Source organism: Triturus cristatus, chromosome 3_2, assembly GCF_964204655.1.
Source record: "Triturus cristatus chromosome 3_2, aTriCri1.1, whole genome shotgun sequence".
NCBI lineage: Eukaryota > Metazoa > Chordata > Amphibia > Caudata > Salamandridae > Triturus > Triturus cristatus.
Window position 1 is genome coordinate 426,422,861 of NC_140584.1, and position 9,285 is coordinate 426,432,145.

Sequence of the window (9,285 nt, forward strand, 5' to 3'; positions counted from 1 at the left end):
ATTTATATGTAACTTTCATGTTGAGCACGGCGTCCACTTCTGGGACACCGCGCTTTGTTTTTTTTTGTTTTACTTTCATAGTGAGTGCGGTACCCGCTGTTTTGATTTTTTACTCTAAAACTGAGCACAGCGACGCTTCAAGGACACTGCACATGGGTTCTTTATTTTTTTTAACTTTAACACTGAGCGTGGTGCACGCTTCAAGTACACCGCGCTCAGTGTTAAAGTAAAAAAAAAGAAACCGAGCGTGGTGACCTTGAAGGGGCGCCACAGCTCAGTTTTAAACTTAAACAAGCATTTGCAATGCAATAGGCTCGCATTTACGCTAGTTTAAGCTATTGGCATTGTAAATGACAATGTCTTTTATTTACATTTTAAAAAATAAAAATATTAGGCATTGTAATTTACATTGCCAAATCGCTTAAACTCGCATAAATGCGAGACCTGTTGCATTGCAAATGCTTGTTTTCCCTGCCGTAATTAATTACCTTTCAATGATACTTTGCGCTATTTGGAATAGATACATTGTGCTACTTGTGATAGACACATTTTACTATTAATTTGGTCTGGCTCAGCAGCTGTTTCACCCGGCAGAACTCACTGTAGCTCATATCGTTAATTCCCGGTTCTGAGGGACCCATGGTTTACCCCATTGTCTTTAATGGCTTAAATATGTTAGGCATCTTCTCTGTCCCCACAGACCTGTTGCTTAAAAATGGGTGTTATTTTCCTTTTTATCGGAGGCTGACTTGTGGCTGGTCTTCTTCTTTTGGTGCTCCACCCTCTGCAGGTTACAGTATTTTCAGCATTTTTATCTCTAATGTATTTGGCTATAGCCTTTTGGCTTTTCACCATTTCCTATTTAACTAACATAGAGAGCTTACCTGTCTCCACTCTTAGCTTGACTTGCTTTTTCCTATCCTTTTCTTTCTCTCTTTCTGTCTATCTTTTTTGTCCTGGCTTTTTCGGAATTCCTCTCCCTAGCCTTACTTTGTTATTGCTTAAATTACATCTATATAGTTCAACTGATTCTAGCATACAATATTTTGACTACAAGTTGTTGTAATTATTACGTAACATGTTTTTAAAACATTATTTCTCATGACTAATCTTTGTTTGATTACATGAAATGTTAAAGGTCACCACAATACTATGAAAAAACAACGGGTTCTCGCACATCTGTCTAAACTAAGTTGCTAGATTGCTGATTTGCAGGAAAGTCACTCTTTCTGAAAAATATATTAAATTGATACAAAAACAAAGGATGGCTCATGTCTTATGTTCACCTGCTAAATACAGTAAGAAAGTCTAATTTTGTTTCATAAATCACTTAACCTATATATTGATACTGTAGTTAAAATCTGTTGAATCTCATAATTAATAATCCACCGATCTCCATTTGTAACATCTTTGGGTTTACCGGAGTTTACTTTCAGTTTTAGGACAACTTTTCAAACTTGCATAGGATCTTGCTCTTATAATAATTATAACAATTTAGGTGCCGATCACGATCCGGTAAAAATTTTCCCCGTACGACTCGTATCCGGTCTTTTTACCGTACGAATCGTACAAGTGCCGTACAAACTGCCAATTACGATTCGCATGGGAAAAAGACCATACGAATCGCATTCGGAATAATTCCCCACACGTCCTCGGGTCGGAAAATGTGTCCGACACGTCCTCGGACGATTTACCGTACAAATGTGAAAAGTGAAGTCCGACTGCGGAATCACGATCCATCCCGTGCGTCCGATGTCACAACCGTATGGAAAAAACAACGTCCGCACCGAACTCCCATAGCAACCATGGAGACATGTGCCCGCATACGCGGCCAACACTCCCCCCAGCCCCCGTACGTTCGAGTCGTACCCCCCGTGTATGTACACCCCCACCATGTATGTACACCCGTGTACGTGTCGTACCCCCCCGTGTACGTTCGTGTCGTATCCCCCCCCGTATTTACACCCGTGTACGTTCGTGTCGTACCCCCGGGTATGGACAGCCGTGTACGTGTCGTATCCCCGTGTATGTACACCCGTGTACGTGTCGTACCCCCCGTGTATGTACACCCGTGTACGTGTCGTACCCCCCCTGTATGTACACCCGTGTATGTGTCGTACCCCCCGTGTATGTACACCCATGTACGTGTCATACCCCCGTGTATGTACACCCGTGTACGTGTCGTACCCCCCGTGTATGTACACCCGTGTACGTGTCGTACCCCCGTGCATGTACACCCCTGTACGTGTCGTACCCCCTGTGTATGTACACCCATGTACGTGTCGTACCCCTGTGTATGTACACCCGTGTACGTGTTGTACCCCCCGTGTATGTACACCCGTGTACGTGTCATACCCCCCGTGTATGTACACCCGTGTACGTGTCGTACCCCCGTGTATGTACACCCGTGTACGTGTCGTACCCCCCCCTGTATGTACACCCGTGTACGTGTCCTACCCCCATGTATGTACACCCGTGTACGTGTCGTACCCCCCGTGTATGTACACCCGTGTACGTGTCATACCCCCCGTGTATGTACACCCGTGTACGTGTCCTACCCCCTCTACGTTCGTGTCGTACCCCGTGTATCTACACCCGTGTACGTTAGAGTCATACCCCCACCCGCGTATGCATGGAGCGTACCCCCACCACAACATTCTAAGTACGGAGCGCACCCCAGGCCCCAACATCACAACCGCATGTTCGAGTCGTACCAAGCCACACACAAGGACAGCACTGTACAACAAAATGGCCCATGTACACACCGTACACACGCAAAAAACGCACGTACACAACCAGGACAAACCAAAACGACACAAGAATACACCATTCGAATGGCACAAAGCCACAAAACATGTCCAACAACCACTAAAACAACACATTCACTGACCTGCAACTGCCAAAAACAAACAGAGGCCCAAAACACAACCACTCCTTATAACACACCCACCCAAAGTTCAAACACAGCCACACCCACCAATGGACCAATAAAAAGGGCCCACACACACAAACCATGAGCCTTTGCAACAGACTCACTGCTGCCAGACCCCACAGACAACCTACAGCACCATACTAGAAGCTTTACCACACCTTACACTTGCACACCTTCACACACACACCTTCACAAACACCCCCTCATCACATTCACAAACACACCTGCACAACCACACCCACACACCCACAACCATCCACACACACCCCCCCACCATCCACACCCACACCCCTCACCATGCCCACTAACAAGAATCCAAAGTTCACTAGCCGAGAGTTGGAGGTCCTTGTCGATGAAATCCTCAGAGTCGAGCCACACCTCTTTGGAACATTGGTCAGACAGACCAGCACTTCAGTAAAAACAGCCATGTGGCAGACCATCGTCGATGCTGTGAATGGTGTTGCGGACACCAGAAGGAACAAGCAGGAATGCCAAGCCAGGTGGTACGATCTGCGGAGGAGGGTCCGAGCCAAGATGACCGATGAACACAACCAGGCCAACGTCACTGGAGGAGGGCCGTCCCGCAGACCCGTACACTACCATCCCTGGGAGGAGAGGGTGATGGCCATACTGCCGGTGGAGGCAGTGGACGGATTAGAAGGACTCCGAGACCCGGGTGAGTACACAAACAACTCACCTCACATGGGGGGAACGTCATCCACAACCAAACTCACAAACAGGCACGCAACCACCCCAAGCTATCGCATGACTCAACCACACTCCCTGAACACGCACATGCCACTGGCGCCACCATGCCCCATGCACCCAGCTGGACAATGTCAAGTCACAGGCCACAGAAGACACCAACACATGACACGGTAAGCCGGATGGCGGGAGGGTGGGCCCCAAAAATCACATAGTGCAACTCAGAAGCAGACAACAATGCCCCCTGCCCATATGGCCTAGGTCACAGCCAGACAAACAGTGTGTCCCAACACAGGAATGACTTGCCAGCAAATGGCGGACGCCTTGCATCAACACATGGGGGTGACGGCACGTTCTTGCACATGACAGCAGCTAATGAACAGCCAACACTGTGAAAGAGTGGCAGCACACACCACCACAGCAGCAGTGCAGACACAGACACTACACCCAATGGGTGCCTGGAGATCAGAAACAAACTCACATCAACAATCCAATGGCCATTCAAAGATCTGCTAACAGTGTGTGCACAGTAAGCTGGGCTGAGGTGACAGAGGGTGACACATAGAGGGAGGGAGAGGGGGACAGAGAGGGAGGGAGACACAGGAAGATGGACAGAGGGAGGAGGCCGACACACAGAGGGAGGGAGAGGGGGACAGAGAGGGAGGGAGACACAGGGAGACGGACAGAGGGAGGAGGCCGACACACAGAGGGAGGGAGAGGGGGACAGAGAGGGAGGGAGACACAGGGAGAGCAAATCAGCCTTGTGGTGTGTGGGAATGTCTGCTCGTCAGCAGGTGGACTGCGTGCATGTAGACCAGGGTGGCCAGTGCCACCATTCCCCTCTCCTCCATGGCAAAACACAGGGCCATGTCACAACCTGTGCACGAGCACAACGACAGCTACCTGCATCATATAAGTGTGTGGAACAACTTCATGTGCCCACGTACAGTGCTACACGGAAGGCGCCAATGCACGGCTCGCCACACCTGCCCACTCCACTGCTGACTGCAGTCACACTTGACGCAGCAAGTACGACTGTGCCACACATAGGTAAAGTCGCCAAAGCTGTGCCCAAGGGACATACCCATGCACAAGTGCACTGTGAGTGGAATGCAAGACATATCCAAATTCCCAGAGGAAATGTTCCAACTTTGAAACTAATGAAACATGGATGTTGCATGGAACAAAATTAACATTGTCTCTCTCACACACAGGTCAACGTCGTGGATCACCCCCCAACACTGGGGGGGAAGACTCACAGGACCCGGCTCGGCGGGATGAAGGAGCCACCGGCAGCGACGACTCTCACCACTCTGTGGACCGACCCGACCCAGACCAACCTGGCCCCTCTGGTGTCCAACATCCTGCAGCACCTGCGTCAGGTACAACGGGGCCAACCACCACCCCCACTCCTGCCACATCCCAGGAGACACCCAGGATCCCTGCCCCACCACCACAAAGCAGCCAGGCTGGCCAGGAGGGACACGGTGTCCCGGGCACCCAGGAGGAGGCAGGCGACAATGCCAATGCCACCCCTCAGGGTTCCCGGAGACCCGATGTGCCCACAAGGGCAGGCCAGGTGCAAGTGGGCAGGGGTGGTGGGAGTGGAGGACGGCGGAGGCGCCAGCCTGACCAGTTGGCTGGGGAACCGGTATATTCCCATGTCCGAAACATCCTGGACACATACCGGCAGGACACCACGGGCATGGCCCAGGTTGTGTCCATCCTCAAGGGGATCAAGACCCAGCAGGCCAAGCAACATGCGGAGCAACATGCCTGTCTACTGCAACACCAACGGAGGATGGAGGACAGACAGGCTGAGCTTGTGACGGTGTTCACGGGAATTCACAGTACACTCCGTCGGATGGCCGTCAACATGGGCAACCCTCCCTGTGCCAGAAGGCGTAGAACATCACCACCCACAGGGAGGGATGAGGAGGAGGAAACATCCGATGGAGCATCCCAAACATCGTCACGGCCTGCTTCTGAGGGACCCCGCAGGAGGGCGGGTCGTCCACGTAAAAGACCGTGAGGGTCGGCGCTACAGCACCATCTCCCAGGACACCTGGCCTGGCACCTGGCCCACTGGAGCAACAGCAGCACAGCATCAAAAGACATTCTCTGCCACATGGCCTTGCTGGTCACTGTCTGACCAATGTTGACAAAGACTGTGGCATGGACTCTGAGGATTTCTAATGGCAAGGACACCAACACCCCTAGTGAACTTTGGATTCCACACACCCGCAAAGCCCCTCATGTCAAACCCCCCCCCCCCACTAAAATAAAAAGTCACACCATGAAGAGAAGATGCCTGCTGGTTGCATTATCACCTTACATGTGTCTTGTAAAGTCTAACCATGCCTGAGTTCTCATTTGACTTCAACCATCCACACCCTGGGGCCTGAGTCTGGCACAGGACACACGGGTCACAGTGTATTAGGCAAGACAGACATGGAGCACCATACACACCCGTGATGGGCCCAACCAGCTGAGGGGGTGGCCGCACAAATGTGCCGACAGACATATTGAGTACAGCAACAGTCATGCGCAGAGGTCAGGGATCATGTCGAGTGTCCTGGGGGGCACCCAGGTATGTGTAGACAGGTGGCAGAACCATGTCCTGCAAGCTTGAGTCCGGTGGATGCAGAGAATGGTGGCCTGGCCAACGTTGGATGCATGGGGATCGCACATGTCACAATAATCACACAGTCATGGACATCATGCACAATACACAGTCTAATCCCACACAAACAGCTTGCATCTTGCAACTCTACACATAGACACATAGCCACTATCACGGAAAACCATGCCAGACATGCCGGATGCACCGTGGCAACACACCAGCATTGACAGAGAAGAGGCACCTTGGAGGCATAGGGACACCTTTATTAGTCATGTATTTGGGATTGCAGAGGCAAGTCGGAGTACACATGAACGGGTCATGTGGAGTAACATGTGGGTCCAACACTGGCACCCCCCTTCTGCACCACAAATGCGTGATATCCATGGAACTGGCACACAAGTGTCGGCTAACAGCTAAACACCCCCTGCTGCTCACGGAGAGCCTGCCATACACCATTGATCCGCTGATGTGGAAGTCCCACACCATGTCAAGCCAATGCAAACCGTATGTGTCCGAGGGCAGTGTTACACACATTGATGCCATCATCACATTCCACAATCCCATCACTGATGACTGTCAACAAGTCTGACCATCTATTCAGGTGTACCCATCTGCCTGTCATGTGTACCATGGTGATGCAACATGTCTGCAGAGGAAACAAACATCGACAGGGGCAGTGTGCATACATCGTAAACTACTGCCACACCCAATACACCCCTGATGCATCCCTTACCCTAAGGAGACTTCCAAACTTGTCCGTGCGTGTAACGCTGAGTCAGCACACGATGACGTGTCCATGAGGAATAGCAGTGCCACAACAATGCAAGCAGCAGACGGCATGCGCAAGTACCTGGGGAAGAGAGACACACAAGAAGTCAGCCACAAAAAGCACAGCCACTTGCATGTGCATGTACTCGACACATGTATGGATGACAACATGCTAGGTCACAATTATGACTGAGGAAATACACTCATCACTGGCACCATCACTCCAGTGACACATCCACACACACCTCTGACTCACGTGCCATACATGCAGATGGAGACACACATCGCAACACATTCCACACGGGGACCAATGCGTGCACATTCAGACACTGGTACTCACCACTAAGCAAAGAAGTCGCGTATGAGCCGAGTCCAGATGTCCTCTTGCGGCTCCACATCCTCCACATCACTAGCCCCATTGCCAAGCCCTTCGTCCTCCATGGGTGGATGGTCCTGGTCATCTTGATCCAGGATGAGTGGCACAGCTTTCTTAACTGCCATGTTGTGCAGCATGCAGCAGACCATGAAGATTTTGCAGACCTTCGCCGGGGCATATGGGAGGGCGCCGCCGGTCTTGTGGAGGCATCGGAATTGGCTCTTCAGGAGGCCAAACGTCCTCTCTATCACTCGCCTTGTCCGGCCATGGGCAGTGTTGTAGCGGAGCTGGGCCGGCGTGATGGGGTTGCGGAGAGGTGTGATCAGCCATGGCATGTTGGGATAGCCAGCGTCCCCTACATGGAAAGCACATGGACATAAGTAGGACAGGAGAAGCGGTCGTGCTGGAAGTCTACGCAAAATACAGGACAGACAGACTGTACCCACCAACAACACATGCTCGTTCGTTGCGCAGCTGCGTCATCATTTCAGGCACCCTGCTACGCCTCATGATGTAGGCATCGTGTGCTGATCCTGGAAAACGAGCACAGACATGTGAAATCACCATGTTGGACAGACACACCACAAGGGCATTGATGGAGTGGTAGTGCTTGCGATTCCTGTACGCTACCTCCTGTGCCTGTGGTGGTACCAAAGCCACATGTGTCCCATCTATGGACCCAATGACATGGGGCATACCTCCCAGGGCATAGAATCCACGCTTGACCCCAGTCAACATTTCAGGGGTTGGGAAATGGATGAAGTCATCCAGGTGAATCAACATGGCCTCTAAGAAATCATGCAGCACACGGCAGAACATGCTCTGGGACATGCCACCAACATGAGCTATGGTATTTTGAAAGGTACCCGTGGCTAGAAAATGTAGGGCTGCCATTACCTTCAGCTTGGGTGTCAGTGCCGTAGGATACCTGTGCAGTGGTTGCAGGTGTGGTGCCAGTCTCGCCGTCAACTCCAGAATCAACCGTTGGGGGAAGCGGTAGCACCGGATACAGTCATTCTCCCGCATGGCAGCCAAGTCCGGAATTGGTCGGGGAAGAGGCGGCGCTCTGCAGTAATTTGGAAGTGACAAGGAAGAGTGAGTGCACCACAACAACAATTTATTTGTACTGAGCACATGTTAATCTGTCTATACACATATGCTACATGCGGAGTCAGGTATGTGCCACATGCCCTGGATACGTATGGCTGCCAGGTGACACTCCTACCAAGACCCAGCTACACACGGAGATTGTGAACCTCCACATGCCATGGCATGGGATTAGCTGTGTCCCAGTGTAAGTGAACAGCCAGACGCAAGACAGGAGTGACATACATCCACACATCAGCAGAAGTAGGATGTCGATTTCAGAGACTGGTAGCGGAACACTAGAGCCACAGGTCACATGACATTACACTAGGACAGCCCACACACCTTGCCATTAAGGTGTACATGTGATGACTCACCACACATTCATAGAGAGGATGCAGACATGTCCTTGTTACGCTACTCCGTGTCCCATGCATACATACACACCTCACATCCGATACCACATGTGGCATGGTGTGCGGAACAGTGTGCAATGTCAATCTACACACAGACACATGTTGGTTGCTGCAACAGCTGCAGCTTTTGAGGAAGCTCCAACATCAAGCTAATGCGAATCCCCCACACATACATGACATAGTCACATCGTGCACCGTGGGTAGTGACATGTCAGGTGTGGTAACCCCTGTACCGGGCCTCAGGGGACACTTCCGTGTGTTGGTGTCCATGCCATGTCAGTGACGCTCATCCCAAGTGTGCAGTACGACATGCACACATGTCAAAGGAGTCAAGGGCATGCCTGGCACACATTGCACCGTCACACATTACATGTGTAAG